Source organism: Lepisosteus oculatus, chromosome 19 (assembly GCF_040954835.1).
Source record: "Lepisosteus oculatus isolate fLepOcu1 chromosome 19, fLepOcu1.hap2, whole genome shotgun sequence".
Classification (NCBI taxonomy): domain Eukaryota; kingdom Metazoa; phylum Chordata; class Actinopteri; order Semionotiformes; family Lepisosteidae; genus Lepisosteus; species Lepisosteus oculatus.
The window spans coordinates 5,471,506-5,490,116 of NC_090714.1; the positions used below are offsets into that span (position 1 = coordinate 5,471,506).

At 40.4% G+C, this 18,611-nt stretch overlaps 3 long non-coding RNA genes across 9 annotated transcripts in view; 1 reads left to right on the forward strand and 2 right to left on the reverse strand.

Moving 5' to 3' along the window:
* LOC107079061 (uncharacterized) overlaps positions 1-18,498 on the reverse strand; it is an 85,842-nt gene extending 67,344 nt beyond the window's left edge. Inside the window, exons 1-9 of one of the 5 annotated variants that reach the window (XR_011182575.1) lie at positions 18,398-18,497; positions 18,186-18,259; positions 17,919-17,976; positions 17,535-17,579; positions 1,369-1,449; positions 1,116-1,169; positions 524-600; positions 301-385; positions 32-85 (exon numbers count right to left, since the gene is read on the reverse strand). This is a non-coding gene — a long non-coding RNA (uncharacterized lncRNA). Of the gene's footprint in view, positions 1-31; positions 86-300; positions 386-523; positions 601-1,115; positions 1,170-1,368; positions 1,450-1,587; positions 1,727-17,534; positions 17,580-17,918; positions 17,977-18,185; positions 18,260-18,397 lie in introns of those variants that run through there. The other 4 variants (XR_011182576.1, XR_011182579.1, XR_011182578.1 and 1 more) reach the window with 4 other exon arrangements.
* LOC138224307 (uncharacterized) lies at positions 3,583-4,564 on the forward strand. 2 transcript variants are annotated; one of them, XR_011182756.1, is made up of 3 exons: positions 3,583-3,619; positions 3,959-4,045; positions 4,394-4,564. It is a non-coding gene; the product is annotated as an uncharacterized lncRNA (long non-coding RNA). The 2 variants fall into 2 exon arrangements; XR_011182755.1 differs by lacking the exon at positions 3,583-3,619 and adding an exon at positions 3,634-3,723.
* Positions 5,904-8,959, reverse strand: LOC138224296 (uncharacterized). 2 transcript variants are annotated; one of them, XR_011182735.1, is made up of 3 exons: positions 8,647-8,959; positions 7,110-7,225; positions 5,904-6,094 (listed from the first exon to the last, which is right to left on the reverse strand). It is a non-coding gene; the product is annotated as an uncharacterized lncRNA (long non-coding RNA). The 2 variants fall into 2 exon arrangements; XR_011182736.1 differs by having other exon boundaries at positions 5,904-6,097.
* Positions 18,499-18,611: the final 113 nt, after the last annotated feature.

Genomic DNA, 18,611 nt, shown 5'->3' on the forward strand with positions numbered 1-18,611 from the left:
AGTGTTAGCGGAATGTAGAAATACAACTTACCTTGGAAAAAACACTTTAATAAGTGGAGGTCCGTTCTGGAAATCCTTTTGTCTCCTGGAGAAATAAAGAAAAACTTACGAATTAGTCAATTTCATCTTTACAACATTTGATCATTTCTGAGCGGTAAGCGTTATTATAGCCCGAATCCGAAAAGCAGAGATTACACAGCTACTGACTTTATACAGCAAATGTTTGAAAATAAATTACAGCCTTTTTTCGTTAAAGGAAACAGAGTTAGAGATACCATATCTTAAATAAAACATACTTACATGAAAGGCAGTATAAAAACGCTGAATCCAGATCTTTAAAACTTCGAGAGCACGCTCAAACGGACAAAAGACTCTTTTCGGCGTCCTAAAACACAAATTAAAGTGAAACAAACGCAAATAACAAAAGTTGCAACGACAATACATTTTTGTCTAACTTTTCTCAAAGTGAAATTTGATTTTTTCAATTTAAAATAAGAAAATTAGAAATAAAACGCAAACGCACCTCACGCCGCAGAAACTCGCCCCGCCGCCATCTTGCCGGGCGCACCTGTGGAGCGCAGAGAACCAGGAGCCGCAGAACTGAAGGCAAAAGAAAAAGGATCAAGTTAAGATATCGGATTAGGAGAATCGAATCACTTGACGTTCCGAAGTCTCAACGACTTAAATAAGTTGCCCCTATAAAGAAATACACAAACACGCTCATGTCAAATTGTCTAAAAAAGCAATAGGAAACTTCAAGAGAAATCACAGATACATCCCAGTCCCACGACTCCAGGATTTAGAGAACACATTCAGCCATATAGAAAAATCATTTTTGAAATGTTACTTTATACATTCAAGATCAAGTACCACTTATGGCGTGTACCATATTAGATTTAACTCCCCGCATTGAAAAGCATCGTGGAAATGTTTGTATTATCCATCTTTATCCAATGGATTCAATAGATGAATAAAAGAACCAGCGTTTCGAGTTTCTTTTTCGATGCAAGAAAAGCACAATAAAACGAAAAGAAGTTATATTGTACTAGTCAGCACGTGTTTTATCGAGTTACACAAGTATAACATTAAAACGTATAGGTAGGAATATAACGTACCTTGGGAAAAACACGTTCTTAGCCGGAGGCCCGTTCTTGAAATGCTTTTGTCACCTGAAGAAATAAAAAACATACGAATTTGTAAATGTCATCTTTGCAATATTTGATAATTTCGGAGCAGAAAGCGTTATTACATCCGAATCCAAAAAGGAGAGAATACACAGCTATTGACTTTAGGAAGTAAATGTTTGAAGATAAACTACAGCTTTTTTTTGTTAAAAGAAACAGACCTTATCTTACAAAACATACTTACATGAAAGGTAGTATAAGAACGCTGAATGCAGAGTTTTAAAACTTCGAGAGCACGCTCAGACAGGACACTCATTTCGGCGTCCTAAAACACAAATTAAACAAGAACAAACGCAATTAACAAAAGTTGCAACAATAATACATTTTCGTCTACCTTTCCTCAAAGTGAAATTTGAGTTTTTGTATTTAAAATAAGAAAATTAGAAATAAAACGCAAACGCACCTCACGCTGCAGAAACTCGCCCCGCCGCCATCTTGCCGGGCGCACCTGTGGAACAGGTGGACGGGGCGTGTCCGCTGAGGAAGGTCACTCTGGGGGCGGGCTCGGCTCCTGAATGACAGCTGTGCACTCGGTTACAAGGGCTCAACACTGACGTTACTGAAGCTAAATAGAAACTTGAACTCACCAAATCATAAATTTAGTATTTAAAGGCTAAGGATTTTCAGAGAACCCAATACAGTGACATTCCCCTACAAAACTGTTTGCCGGACTCGTTTATCTTGCGGCCAGCTGGTCGAATCAGGAGAAATGTGCTGGAGAGAGACCCCTGTCGCTCCTAGTTAGGACTGCACCTCTCTTTCACTGCTAGTGCCACACCTATCCTGCAGGTGTCTCAGTGGTATAAGGGGCTGCTTTTTAGAATTGAATTCCGGTCTATGCATTTATAAAGGTCTTAAACCCCCCATTTTCCCTGTTTTGGAAGGCCCCGAAAATGGAGCCCCCCAAAACGGCCGGCGTGGTAGAGAACAGCCACTTGCACAAACTCACCCCGACAGCATGAGAGCTTCACCCGGGGCTTAGATCTCAGACTGACGGGGAGGCTCGGGGCTCGACTTCAACTCACAAGACTCTCCGGGAGTCGATCTGCTCTCTGAACTTTAGAAGTGTCCGATGGTTCAGCCCGCGGAGCCACCAGGCCGGCCACGCAAAATACCGGCCATGTACATCTCTTATTCAGCCTAAAGCCAAGTCACAGCCCCGAGACGAGGAGGTTCCACCTGTTCACTCGTTTTCAAGCATTAAGGCAATTAAGATGCTCTTGTAATGCGCTTTTCTTGACTTGACATGACTTGATTTTCTTTTCGAATGACAGTGAAAAATAAAGTGTCAAAATATGCAGTTGCGGGAGCCTGTATGTTATGTTTCAGACGTGAAGTCTGAGAGGTTAAAATGCTGATGTTTTTATTTTTAAAAAACAGAATATCTGGAATTCTAAAGAAACTATATGAACGATTAAATTCATCCAAATGTTTTATACCCCAGCTCGAGCCTGGACAGAGTATCCCTTTAGTTCCTTTATACCAGTAGGTGTCACAACATAATATATTTAATTGGGCGTTTGACAAGGTTCCGCATAGAAGTTTAATCCTTCAGTTTAAAGATTTAAAAATCAAAAGCAATGCATGTAAATAGAATGTGAACTGCTGTATGCATAGAAAACAGAATAGTGATGAGGATATAATAACTAGTTTTGAAATCAATGGAGCATCACTTCATGATAACTATCAGAAAAGTTATTGAATACACTATAAATTAAGAAAGTTATTGTAGTCAAGTGCAAAGCGTACAGGTGGTAAAAATGCTGTCTATGAATATCAGCCGGATGGCAGTGAACTAGTGGAAACTGCGCGACAGGTATTCAGTAACTTTATATTAACTCATAACTGTCATCTCTAAGAGAGAGGTGCAAATTCATTTTGAATAATTATAAAAGTCATTACAATTAATAATACCGTGTTAACAGTGAACAGTGTTGGGGAACCACAGTCAATTTGTGACGTACAGTAACCACGGGTGAGATTGACTATCAAACACAATTTAATTCTTACTGCTTGATCCAAAGCCAAAAGACAGGAATTCTGAAACACTTTCTGGCGCAAGGTTGACGCTAATTTCTAACCTTTTACTATTCATGATCTGAATCCCTGCAGATGAATAATAGATTTTGAATTGAAACCAAACTGTAAATGTTCAGTTGAAGTGTTTTCAGAATGGTTACTTCATCAGCGGTTCAGTTAAAAGTATGGAGTGGGATTGCACTCCAAATTACTTGTGTCTGAAAGACTGTGGGCTCCAGGCCGAATCCAGGATCCAGTCCGTGATTTAGACATTTCCAAATAATTAAAAGACACAAGTCAGGTTTAATTAATCTTATATCAGCCTTCAATTGGTCTCCTTTAAAAATTGTATTAGCAGCTTTTGTGCGTCTTTGCCTTTTAAATATCGGCCTTGCAGCTGCAGAAAAATAATTCCGGTGCGTTTCGTTTAAGTTGGGTAGCAGATTTTCGAACAAAGTTTTTTCCTATTAGGATAGGAACAGGTCAAAATGAAATAAGAGGAGGCCGTCTGAGCTTCAAAGTAATTAAGAAAGCGAATTTGTCGCGGCCACGAACTGGATGTCAGAAAATGACTTCTAGCATTCAATGAAATGTTGAATTACGAAAGTTGGTGGTTTAGTTTCTTCTTTAAAAGGAAGAGAAACGCAATGTATCGTCTTTATCCCTATACGACATTCCTACCTAGACCTGACCAAGCGTTAGAAATGTTAATCGTGTTTCAGCTGATCTCTTAATCATTTTTTTTCCCTCTCTAGCCCCCCTCTCCTCTACAACCGTCTGGACGCCGAAGCCCAGAGCTCCCGTGTAGCGTGAGACTGGACAGAGGAGCTGTGGTTTCAAAGGTGAGAAGAGGCTTATCGAGCCTTTTGCTTTCAGCTTTTCTTAAAAAAAAAAAAAAAAAGCTTTTAAGTTTTGTACTTGGAGGAATCTCGGTTCCAGTTGACTTTTCTCAATATTTAAAAGCAGTATCATATGAATGTATTTGAGGGTGGGGAAAAATTACCACGGAGAAATGAAGCAAAGCCGCATTTTACCCGTCCTGACCGCTTAACACCTCCCCGCGAATGAATAAACAGCTTATTTTTCCCTTCGGAAAGGGGTGCTACCTTTGTATAGGCTTAGGCGAGAGGCCAACACTTGTGACTATAGGAATTGGAATGCGAAACGATTTTTCTATCCTGTTCAAGCAGCAGGTGATCCCGGAGAACAGCCGGACTCACCGTCTCTCCGGCCGGCTGTCCTGACAGAGGAGCGCTTCCTCTCCCGGGGGTCCGGACTGCCGGAGCGAAGTCCGATACTGCATATCACCTAGACTGTATCTTCTTGTTCACGGTTCTGCAATAAATGAGTGTGTCCTTGGATGGTTTCTTAAACGTGTAAATGTCAGGGTTCGGGTAGCTGTAGCGAAGAGCGAGTCTCCATGTCTCGTCATCCTCGCATTTCTTCAATGAGCCTTCACGTCTTTCCTTTGCCCCTGCAGGGTGCTCCGAGTGCCTGTTGCTTGTGCATCTACGCCTAGGGTAGCTGCTGCAGGAGCTTCTTTCCTGCCACTCGCTTGTAACGCTCCAGCTGTTGCTTGAATGTACAGAAAGGCATGCGGCCTGTGGATAAGCAACTCCCTGCTAACAAAATGATCTTGCATAATTACTGGTGGTAAAATAAGCTCATTAGACATGCTTGACTTGCTTAATAGCACAGCCCCCTATTGGTAGAGACCGTTCATGGCCAAACTGATGCTGGCAGTAATAAAGATCTAGCACAGCAGCTACAGCCTTGAGCTCTTCTCCTGTCAGGTACAGGGAGGAGTCTAGTCCTGTGTGCAGCTTGACTCCTGAGGCACTGGAAACTCAGAAAGGATAAGAGACTCTAATGTTAAGCACGGAGTGCTTTGTGTAGAAATGTTCAATGTGTCATTAGAAAGAAAAGCTTAATGTTCTTTCCTCTGGCTGAGCCCACGGTAAGAAAAATGATCCCACTAGTGTATGAGCATATCAGAGTGTCCTGTCAAAGAGCATTAGATAGTTAATTAGAACCCATGTGCTTCTATAACACACACCCACAATCTTCTGTGCAACACTACATCTCTGAATGCTGTTCCATATTAAAGTAGGCATTTTGAGGGCAGACCCAAGAATTGAAGTAATTTAACATTTAAAGATGAAGATATGCATATTCTGACAGGAAGAAGCACTCGGAAACTCTTCAAGCATTTAACGATCAGTCAATGACAAAACCATTTTTGACATTTAAGGAATTAACTTTTAATGTGCATGAAGTAGAATACAGCTCAATAGCTCTTCGCAACAATATTCACTGTTCACTACTTTAGGAGAAATATCCATAAAATGAAAGTCAACCTTAATGTCTATCCACTTCTGCTAGATATCTGTATAGTACCCACAACAGAGACACAACCAGGAAGAAGCTGGAATTTTACCCAGAAAAGAAAAATTTCATAATGAAAAGCATTCTTCATGTGCTTAGTAAGCCAGTTTACATTTTCTTTTTTTCACAAAATGAAACATGAAACACCAAACTATGAACTGATTCTTTGAAATCCAAGAGACATAAAGGGATACAATGGTCGACATTTGCAGAGCTATGTTACTGAGCACAGAGAATGCACATCAAGCGATACAATGATCACTATCTTGTTTTCTTAGCAATTCAATCTTTTTCATATCAACATTGGTTAAAAAATAGGAATCTGATTTTTTTAATTCCCTGAAAGAGAAAACTCTGCATCAAAACTTTCTCTTAATGATGTAAGAAACCACTGTTAAGAATGACCTCTCATGCTGGTGAAGCTGCAGACTGTGTTGACTGTCCAGGTGGTCCTCATGATCCCCCCCAGCTCAGGGACTCAGGGGAAAGGCCTGTGATCGTCAGCACTGCTGAGAATTGAGAAATACAATCAGAAATCATTGGAAATGCAATAATTCTTCCATCAACAAATATGAAAACAGACTTCGCTATGTGATGAGGCTACTTGGAAACAAAACTGCTATGTAACCTTTTCCTGTCCATTTAATCAAATAGTAATTGATACTGGAAAATCATTATAAGCCTGAAAATCAGTCTGTTTCACACAAGTAAAGGTTAACAACCTGCCCACCGTCCCTTAGTATTACTCAGATAGTTACTGGCCTTCCCCAGGCTAGTTTTACACTGCCACAGAGCACCAATATACTGTATATATACAGACACGTATTTAACTGCAGATACAAATATACTTCTCAGGGTTCAAATCAAGTAATGACAGGTTTTCTGTGGAATAGGGTGTCAGCAGCAGGGAGGGACAGTTGCTCAAGACCAGAGGATAATATAATCAATACAAAGCCTATTGTTCAATCATTATCTATGATGAATGATATAGCTGTATGTCAATGTGTGTACATTATTAGCTCAAATAACTGTGATAAATACAAACTGGCAGACAAACCTAACCCAATTAGAGCAGTCTTAAATAATAGTAAAAGTGTCAGTGATGGATTTGCTAGGACAAAGTGACCCTAAAATCATACCATTTATGTTCATAAAAAGCAGTATAAGGTAAGGCTGGACTTGACATGTTTAGTACAGTAGTAAGTCCAGCAACATTTAAAATGACCTGTTAGCAATACTGAGTCCCAGATAAAACTCCAGGAGTACGAGTTGAAATTACCTGCCTGAGCCCTGTAGAACCCAGGATATTGAAAGTATACTTCAGGAGGCTTTGGTATGGAAACTGTGGGCCACAGGGAAGAGTGTCACCTACTCACCACTATTTAAAAACTGACAGCAGCCATGCAAAACAGAACACGTTTTTCCATAAAATCTTAGCAGGTAAAATCAATACATTCAGTTACAGAAGACCTTAAGCTGTTAAATTACCTCTTCCTGTTGCGCTGATAAAGTACTTCTCACCCCAAGAGGAGCCCGGCCCCTCAGTGCAGCAGCTGCTCCATCAGCACAGACCAGCTGGAGGAGTGAGAACAGACCGCGAGTCAATTCAACAGGCGATTTCGGGAGGCCCGACTGTTCTGCAAGAAATAGGAAAGTGAATTTAATGTCAGGCTTTCCATTCAAAATTGAAAAAGCTAGACTTTGATTAAAATGTGTGGCACTTAGGTAATACGTATTCCATGAAAACTAAATGAAAGTGTGATGCCGTGGGGGTTAGAGTCATCTGTCGGGTCGATAAGTAGATGGAACGTGTAAAGCCCACTTAATCTTTCCCTTTGTTATTGTCCTCTTTCAGTCTCTTCTAAAGAGAACCATTCATTGAATAAATGAATGAACCTTTATTCGTCTTGCACATCAAGAGCTCATGAGCATATAACAAGAATTCAGCACTGCAACAACAGTACAATACCATGATACGGAACAACATTTAACAACGTTGCTCTGTCAGAACTCAGTCCAGTATGATAAAACTAAAAGCAAACTATAAGCTAGTAAAGTGTATAAAAGAACAACAGTAATAAGATCCCTATGTCCAAATGATCTTTTCGTTGTTCAACAATTGAATGTCTTCAGGTATAGAGAGAGTACATGCTCTCTCAATCTCAATATCCCCCTGGGAAATTTTTAGAATATCCCAGAGGGTAGGAAATTCTAAAAAGAGCTGATGAGAGGAGTCATCTAAGATTTTATGTGTAAGATTAATAATATGACTCTCTGTTAGACATATAATAGACATAGAACATACTGTATATTGAGATTTGTGAATATAGTCACCAACCAGTAAGAAAATGTTCTATCCACACAGTAATTATACAGTATGATGTACTCTCATTTCCAAAGTTTTCCCTACCTTCCCTTGCCTCAATACTATTAAATGCAGATGAGGAGTCAGCAGAAAGTACTGTATGTGCACATAGGATGATAGAGTTGCTTGTACTCTTGATTTAACAAGGCAACAGTCTCACCTTCCACTCCTCGTTTCACTCTGTAAGGAAATCTGATAGGGGTCCTCGAGTGCACTGTTTCCAAAACGAAGATGGAACAAAAGCTTTTGTTCACAACATTTCTTTGCGGCTAAAACTAATGCTACTGGACGACAATCTTTGAATTCAGCGGGTTTTTTTTTTTTTTTCAGGTATAGATAGAATTCCACAAACTCGGAACTCGAAATACATCCAGTGATGTCAGAAAAAGTTTACAGAACACAAGACTTAGTTGTTCATGACATTAGATGGACATATTATTAGATTAAGCCAGATCTTAAAGAAACAGACAGGAGTTCCAGATGTGGCGAGTTATAGGCGTGTCAGATCAAAAGGTCTGTTTTTTTTACCATCTTATACTGTCTATAGGTTTCTTGCTTAATTCTTTATTTTCTTTACTTCTCTCTGCTTCCCTTCGTTTTGCTATGGTTTAGTTTAATACAAAGTCTTTGTTTTTCCTTTCTGTTCCAACACATTCTCTATGTCCTTTTTGAAATGGGAAATCACATACTCACCAAATCCTGTGAGCTGTAGTTTGTGTGCAGCTTGGCTTCAGTTTCTACTCTCTGTCATCCCTGGGTTCGGTTTATTTGGCCTGCAGGTTGGAGCACATCTGTGTCTTGTTTCACTTCTTTCATCGTGGCATGTTGTGTTGCAGTACCTCTGTTCCGCCATCTTAATGAGGTCAAAAGTCACTGAAATCTATGACACTCGTCTTAAAGTACCTCCCATTCAGCACAGTGCCTGTAGTGGCATCACAAAAGTGATAAAAACAGAGATGCATAGTACAGAATAAAGTGATGAGAAACCAAACATCAAAAGTTTACCTTCCATGAAAAAACATTTTACAGGAACATTCACACATTCTACCAGTGAAGCAGGCAGACAGAATGATACTTGGAGAATCCAGTTCACATCCAAACACTGTTGGAGAAGGACAGTGGCCCCATGATCATGACAGAGACATGAATACACAAGGGAGGAGCTGTTACCTTACAAAGTGCTTGACGTCTGGCAGGGTGTTTTGTGCAAAAGAACGTGGACTGTAAAACACAGGCTGTGTGCCGGCAGAGCCGAGATATTCCTACCTGCATTGTGTCAGCTGTGTCCTCCAACGACCTCAGAGTGCAGGATCTCTCCTTCCCAGAAGAAGAAACCATCTGGTCTGGAATTAACCACACTGCACACACTCTCGATTAAAACTGGATAGAGCCCTCTCATGAGCAACTGAACACTAATGAGTTTCAGTTTCTCTCATTAGAAAGTCAACACTGCCACACGTATAAATTCTCTCAACTCACATGCAAGCTCTTGGTGCAAATCTTGGCATTCTGCATTAACGTCCAGGCCAAGCTATGCTCAATCTTCCTGTTATGGAGGAGTCTGGGTTTTCTTAATTTCGTGTCTTGTGTTTGTACTGTGGCTGTATCCCAGGACGTCCAAGGGACTGTTCCAATTTTTTAATTTCTGCATGAATGTCCAAGCCTGCTTCAAGTGTAGGCGACAGCTGACATCGTTAAATTGTTTTTATGAATTAATAACAGAACTAGGATAAACATGCAATAACATTTTATTCATTTTAAACATTTCTTAGCTTTTAAAAGACGTACTTCTTACTTATTTTTCAATGCATTTACTTGATTTAGTGTTAGTTATACATTAGAAGTTACAGTTAAAAATCTAAAACCGTCTCTCCAGCTTCAGTGACCACAGAAACACTGACTGAGTCCTACACTGTTAAAATTACGCGCAATATGTACACACTGTGACGACCGCACCTCTCGGTCACAGTAACACACAGCTCAAGGCTCTTATTGAAGTTAAACCGAAACCTACGAGTTTGCACTAAAAACAACGTCCACAGCGGACGGAATAAATATCATGCAAGATACATACGAGAAACGTTTATACACATCCACATACCCACACCCACAACATTTGCTAAAGGTGGATTCTGTTGTCAAACATGATAATTATAAGAGCTCTGCTTTAACTCGTTTGTGGTCATTATAATGCTAAGAGTATTTATGAAGACGTAAAAATGTCCCAGAGGACAGAAAGTTGCCTTCTATTTAACTTAAACAAATTGTGTCTTTGTAATTCTACCACTTCTGTATTTTCAGGCACGTCAAACATATCCTCTTTCAGAGAGGAGTGTATGACGATTTTCAAAGAGGTATGAAGATCGTCATCTACCCTTCTCACGGGCTACCTAGAAAGCCATATGATTGGCTGATCAGCCTCCTTACATTTGGCCAATAGGAATTGAATAGACGCCTCCTCTTATTGACCAATAGAGACAGCTCTTTAGTTTATGAACAACTGACCAATAAGAAAACAGGTGCTTTCGCCACCCAGCAGACAATCGAGCGGCTCTCCGGCTTCTGAGCTTTGTCCAATAAAAACACCTTACCTCTTCCGTCAGGAAGCGGATGTGGAAAAAAATAAGCAACAGTATCACTACCCCAGAGCCTGATCTCTCATTAAGCACGTCTGCGCCTACTCATGACTGATAAAGAACCTGGAAGTCCAGACTGTTACAGGAAGAAACCTGTAAATGGTGCTCTTCCATCTTACCCCCTGCTGTCAGAGGTTCAATCGTTTGGATGACTTGTTTAGGCAAGGTCCATAACGTATTAAGTATAGGGATTTTAACCCTGGAGTCCTGGGTAAATTCCTGTCTAGACAAACAACCTGGGCTTCTTAATGGTTCCCATTCACTTAATTTCTCATTTTTCTACCTAGTCGAGGGTATATTGGCACATCATCAGATACTGCTGCATTTCTATGACAGATAAACTCAATTCCTGCCAATAGGTCCTTTCTGTAGGTGGTGCTTCAGTTTTGTGCAGTAGTGAAATGATAATGGGCTAAAACCCTTTCAATTATGAAGATTAGACTATTAGGTTCTGAAATGTTAATACATTCCTGCATGTGAAGTGACATGAACTCCCCTGCATTCTGCTTTGGTTAAATTACCAAGTCATTACAGGTGGGTAGCTACATCAGCATCTGTAGGCTGCAAAGGAACAAGTTATAGGTTTATTGCACGCTGAAAAGAGAAGAAAGAACACCTGAAGAAGACTCCACGGCCAAAATGTTATTTCTTAGCATGAAATAAACCTATTACTTGTTCCCAAATAATTACATGCCTTCCTCCAGCTCCACAAAGCTGAATGTGAAGACATTAAGCAAAATACCTATGGATGAACAGCAACTCTGCCATGTATCACACAGCAGATACATCAAATAAGTAACTAGAACACATGCATGTTATCATTGCACTTTAGTAGTACAGCTGTACATGCTCTAGATTAAGCCAAGATTCTTAACCTTGCTTTTGGGGAGCCTGAGCACAACAGGTGCTACACTTGAGTATTAATCACTTAGGGACCTGGAGTAATTGATGTAAAATTATGAAAGGGATGCAACAAAAACTAGAAAACCTGATAGAACTTCTAGGAGTGAGCAATCTATATTACAGAATAGCATATTTGCCACTCAGTGCTCCTGAGGAAGTAGGAAGTGACTCATGACCACCTTCATTAGTGGCTTTCAGGATGAGATCTGGAGATCCTGCCTTCAGTCCAACCTTCTGCAGAAAGGGAACCTTTAAGAAGTTGAAGGGTCCCAGCCAGGCTCATGGCAGGCTCCTTACACATTGAGAAAGGCCAGTTAAGCTACTCCACACCTTTGGAGAAAGAAGCTGGCATAACCATCTCCTTGTTTACTGCAAGGTGGGATTTATCTCCAAGAACAAATAGTACCATCCCCTCATTAGCCACGTTAAGAAACATTTACCACCAGGGGGCACTGTTGCACAAGAAAAGCTGCCCCTGTAGGTACCATGATCAATTACTGTGCTGCCACTGATCTTCAGTTGTCAAAGCAGAGATTCAGTGGGACCATAGCACTGGAGGACAGTCCACTGAAATTAATGACTGTACAGAAGACTCCTGGTGACACCTTCACTTTATTTTACAGACAATACAGTTGTTACAAGATCAGGATCAAGGACATGACAGAAGGGTAGAGGATCAGCATACAGACCAGCTTTGCTCCACATCACAGATGCCATGTTGAGAACACCAAATTCCTGGTGGAGAGCGGGTGCCAGTCTATTCCCCCCCTCCTGATCAACAGGGAACCAGGCAGGAGAAAAAGGTACAGTGCACCTCCATTTCTTGAAGGAAAGTGGTTACATGACCAAGCCCCCATACTACATGCAGTTGGCTCTCAGGATGAGACATCAGCATTACACACTTGTCAAGTTAAGATATTGCTGTGAGGAAGCTCACTGTAGCACAAAAAGGCTGGGGTGGTAGACTGATGCTTTTATTCAAGGTACCTTCAATTTCAACAGCTGAGCCATGTACAGCAGTGCCCTACCTGGGATGTCAGCTCAGGGATCTCTCCCCACTGGCTGTGCAGCAGTGTCAAGCTGGGTTTGCAACTGGGCTCTTCCTGGTATACCACTTTCCTCAGGACCCCACAAACCTAGCCCATTGGAAAGGAGCTCTTGTAGAATCTCATCTTTGCTGCAACAACATACAGAATGATCAGTTAGCTTCAGTAACAGTGTTCTAATTAATTTGTCCAAGCCATTTGACCAAACAAAGAAATATACAGCTCACAATGAACAATTCTCATTTTCTCTCCAATTCAAAGCCCACACTAAACATTTTCTGCTCAAGCTTCACTTTTATAGGTCTACTCATAGATTAAATGGGCGTGGCTAATTCCATAGGAACCAATCACAAAAGCCCTACAATCCTCATGTGGAATGCCCAGGTGGGTCCAGCTCAATAGTGCACACCTGTTTCCAGATCCCTGTCTGCTCAGAAGCCATCTTGGCTCAGAAAAGCACCATAGCCTGGGCTTGAGCCAAAATGTCAGGTTCCTACAGAAGCCTTTAGATAGGTAAGACTTTATGGATCCCGTAGGGAAATTGATGAAGGCATACTTTGAGGTATTCTTTTACATTGCTTTGAGAAATGTGTCCTTGAATGTTATCAGGAGTGTGTTCTTCTATTTCAGAAGTAGATTAAGAGAGAAAGATAATGATTTGATTATGGTTCCTGTATATACCTTATATTTGTGATCTTAACTCTTAAACTGAACTCTTCCTACGTCAAAATGCTTGTCGATGCCTGCTGTGACAGGAATGGTGTTCTCAGCTGATGGATCGCAAAGGAGAATGAAATGAGAAATGAGGTTGCATTGAGGTTGAGAAATTTGAATTCAACTGAATGTATTATGTGCTTCAGTACAGTGCATTAGTGTTGACAATTATGCTAATGGCTTAAATAAAATCAGTTGTTGTAAAACAGTGTGAACTACTTAGATATGAACCAAGGGAAAAGTGAAAGGATGTCATGGGGAAGTGTATTTAAAAGTTCTTTACACCAGGAGTTGTAGGAGAATGGCACAGGTGATCCAGCCATTTTGTGGAGACCAACAGCCTGTCTTCTTTCGAGCAGTGGCTGCATGAGATTATCAAATCAATCTAATACAGGTAACCAAAAGGGCTACATGGATTGAATACTGTCCTCTCATTTGAGTTTTCTCATGTTCTTGTAACTTCATAAATGAACACATCAGCAGAATGTCCAATAAGAAGTACAAAGGTAGTAAGTTATTGATGAAAACATCTGACTTCTTGATGTATCCTTAAGATAGATCAGGTTATAGAACAGTAAGTCTCCTGCAAAGAACTTTAGACCCCATAGCTCCACTACATATTTCTAAATTTTCATTCACATTCCTGTGGCTCTCAAATATTAAGGATTAAATGTGTAAACTGTGATTACTCAGATGGCCATGAAAAAAAGGATTTTGAAACTTGTAACACATAAGGGGTTTTTGTAAACATGCTCGATTTCGTCCACATGTTTTTGGATGGAGCCACGAAAAAAGCGACCTGTCCCGTCAGTCTGTAACCACGCCCACTCGCATGACATCTCTCGCAGGCCACGCCCCGCGCACCTGTGCGCCAGGTTCTGCTGGAGAGAGCGGAGCTGAGTGAGTTTGTTCCGCGTCTTTTGTGATTCTTTTTTATTTTTATTTTATTTGAACGTAGATAAAATTAAAATAAATTATATAGTCTAAGCTTCGCAGGAAAAAGGGGTAAAACACGTATTTTCGTTGGGAGCTAAGTAGCATGTTTTAATTTAAGCTTTCTCTTTTACACTGCTGTATTGGCAGAACGAGAACGCCGCGTTCCGTATGTTCCATTATCTTAATGTTTTATTTTATCAAACACTTCTTGAACTTTGTGCATTTGTTCGAACCGAAAACAGCCTACCTATAACTGTGAAGTTTTTAATCTTTGAAACATTTATGTTCTTATATTGCTGGTAAAAAATTAGCTTGCAACTGATACTTTTCAGTGTCAATGGTCTTTAAATTCTAAATTCTGCTGTTTTTGTGTTTTAGTTAAGTGTTTTCGGGGAGGACATGAGTCGCACTAAATCATGGAAGTATAAACGTAAGTATAATCATTTTATTCATTTCTCTACACGAGAAACCCTTGGTTTTAATTATCTTTAAGTGCTCGTTTAAATACATGTTCTTGTGTTTCCAGTTTGGTGTCTTCGAACAGGACACGCTTGGCTCAGCTGCTTGGATTATCTATATAAGTGAAAACCTTTTTATTCGTTTAGACGTATAGTTTTACAGTACTATAAAGTATATAGTAAAGTACCTCCCGACAATTGAAACGAACATAAACTAAGACTTGCATTAATCACGTGTTATCTAAGTTGTTTCAGAAAAATAATATGTAATCTATGTGGAAATCTTAAAAAATAAATTAAAATGTGGCAGTTTCTATCTAATCGAGACACTGTTACTATACCACTTGATATAATACTATAATAATGTAAGCACAGCTAATACTGATTTCTGTTTTGTAGGAAATGCAAAGAAGGTCCAGTCTTCATTCCGGTCGACAGAAGCCTCGGAGAAACAGTAACGTGCTGTATGTTTCTGTTTTTCCTTGTAGTAGCGTGCAAATGTTTTCTTACTCTTTTGACTTGTAAAAGCTGTTATTGTTAATATAGCCGTGCTTTGCCACTTTGTAATTGAAATGCATGTTCATTTTCACTTAATAAATTGTTGATTGAACCTTGATTTTGTTCTTTGATTTCTTGTGCAGAGTTCTGTACCCCCTCGGCCCTGAAAAACCCCGGTGTTGGTGAGTTTTTTGGCGGAGAGATTTTGCTTACAGTTTGTGGCCGCAAGGGGACCCCCTATCGCTTTTTGACTTGAAAAGGTCAAAGGCTACCCCCTTTTTAAGCGTGTCCAGATTTTCCCGCCAAAAAACTTAGTATCTGGGGTTTCTCTCGGGGTGTGGTAGCAATCAAGCCGAGCCTCGCCCACCCCCCCTCATTGGAGAGGGGTAGGCGGGGGCTGGCTGATTGACCGCAGCTCTAGCCAGGCCCACTCGCTCCCGGCAGGAGAGGATGGCAGGTTGGTAGTGGCTTTGGTCCCTGCAGGGAGGCAGGTCTCCTGGGGTGTGGACTTAGAAAGCTGTCAGTTGCAAGCTGTGACTGATGGGCTGAGTCCGCCCTGGGTGCCTCCTCTCTCTCGGGCCGAGGCCATCTCCAGCCTGCCTTCCCCTCCCCCCAGGGCTAGACCCACGCTCCCTCCTAGGGACCCTATTCCCCCCCAGACTATCTAAAAAGGCGGGCGTCCTCGCACTTTTCCAGGTCAGTGCGATGGGGTGTCGCCTTGCGGTGCGTGGCGCACGCTGCAAGACAACACTTCACACCTTCGAAAATACAGGACAATGCAGACAATGAAAGGAGTTTTTATTGCAAACTTCACAGCAAATACAAAAGCAGCAGTCAACAGAAAACATGCAGGTCAAGAATGAAATACAGCACTGAATCGGGACATTACAGATCAAGCCACTGGTAACAAAAATCAAATGTAACAAAAAGCACACATTGTCAAGAAGAACTTGCCGGAGATCGTCGGAGCCGCAGCACATACAATAACATCAGTCAACAGGAAACATGCAGGTTAACAACAAGATAAATCGGTACATAAAGGGTACACTACAGATCAAGCCATGGGTATCAAAATACAATTCAAGGAAAAGCACACATTGTCAAGAAGAACTTGCCAACGCCCCTCGAGTTGCTGGAGTGGATGGGAAAGGAGATCGTCGGAGCCGCAGAACTGAAAGCAAAAGAAAAAGAATGAAGTTAGCATATCGGGTTTGCAGAATCGATTCACTTGACGACCTGAAGTCTATTCGCTTTATAAATAAGCCGCCGGAATAAAGAAATATACAAACACGCTCAGATTCTATCAGAAGCCAAAGGGTAATTACATGAGACATCACAGATATGCCCCAGTCCCACTACTCCAATATTTAGAAAATACGTTCAGAAAGTCACAGAAATTCAATGCTACTTTTAAATTTAAGATCAGATACCACTTGCAATGTGTATCATTCGATGTAACGCCCGCTTTGAAAACTATAATTAACATTTGTTAGAATTATCCATCTTGACGCAATGGATTCAATAAATGAATAAAAACTAGTAAAAAAAATTACAAGCACCTTAGGGTCCTCTATTTTTAATCAACAAAAAGCAAACCGAAACGAAAAAGCTAAGTAGTATAAACCCATTCTAGTGTTGAAATGCTGGGAAATACGTGTTGTCCTATCGAGTTACATGAATATAAATAGTATAGCGCAAGGTAGGAGGTATAATTTACCATGGAAATAAAGTATGTACGTTTTTCATGACTGGAGGTCCGTCTTTGGCACCCTTTGTCAACTGTAGAAATAAAAAACGGATGATTTAGTACATATTATCTTTACAATATTTTACGAGTTATACATTTAGTATAGCGGAAGGTAGGAATATAACTTACCCTGGAAAAAAACACTTTGCCATAATTGGAGGTCCGTTCTGGAAATCCTTTTGTCACCTGGAAAAAAAAAACGAACGAATCAGAACATTAAATTTTACAGTATTTTATGCTTTCGGAGCGCAGAGCGTTCTTATAGCCCGAATCCGAAAAGGACAGATGACACAGCTACTAACTACTAAAGCAAATGTTTGGAGGTAAAGTAGAGTCTTTGTTTCGTTAAAGAAAACTGACCTAAAGATACCATATCTAAAAAAAAACATACTTACGTGAAAGATAGTGTAAGAACGCGGAATGCAAACGTTTAAAACTACGGGTGTAGTTTAATACTTTTGGGTGTGAGAAGACGCTCAAACGGAGAGGACACTCATTTCGGCGTCCTAAAACACAAATTAAACAGAAACAGATGTAATTAACAAAAGTTGCAACAAAAATACATTTCCTCAAAGTTTCCTCAGAGTGAGATTTGATTTTTTGCACTTACAATAAGACAATTGGAAATAAAACGCAAACGCACCTCACGCCGCAGAAACTCGCCCCGCCGCCATCTTGCCGGGCGCACCTGTGGAACAGGACAATGCAGAACATGTAATCAGGAGTTTTTACTGCAGAATGCACAGCACATACAGTAGCAGCAGTCAACAGGAATCTTGCAGGTCAAGAATAAAATACAGCACTGAATCGGGACATTACAGATCAAGCCACTGGTATCAAAAATCAAATGTCAGAAAGAAAAGTCATAAAATGTCATGGAAGTTTTCCATAACTGGAGGCCCGTTCTTGAAATCCCTTTGTCAGCTGTAGAAATAAAAACTTGAGAATTTAATTCTTTTTATTTTATACAATATTTTACAACTTTCACGAATTTAGGATGGGTAAGGAAGGAAGGAATATAACTTACCCTGGAAAAAAACGCTTCTTCCATAATTGGAGACCCGTTCTTGAATTCCTTTTGTCACCTAAAGAAATAAAAAAAAAACATACGAATTAGTAAATTAAACTTTTACAATATTTTATCATTTCTGAGCGAAAAGCGTTATTATAGCCCGAATCCGAAAAGCAGAGATTTCACAGCTACTCACTTTAGGAAGCAACTGTTTGAAGGTTAACTACAGCCTTTTTTTTTTGGTTAAATAACACAGACCTTATCTTATAAAAACATACTTACATGAAAGATAGGATGGGACCGCAGACTTCTAAAACCTCGAGAGCACGCTCAAACAGAACACTCATTTCGGCGTCCTAAAACACAAATTAAACAGGAACAAATGCAATTAACGAAAGTTGCAACAACAAAACATATTTGTCTAACTTTCCTCAAAGTGAAATTTGAGTTTTTGTATTTAAAATAAGAAAATTCGAAATAAAACGCAAACGCACCTCACGCCGCAGAAACTCACCCCGCCGCCATCTTGCCGAGCGCACCTGTGGAACAGGTGGACGGGGCGTGTCCGCTGAGGAAGGTCACTCTGGGGGCGGGCTCGGCTCCTGAATGACAGCTGTGCACTCGGTTACAAGGGCTCACCACTGACGTTACTGAAGATAAATAGAAACTTGAACTCACCAAATCAAAAATTTAGTATTTAAAGGCTAA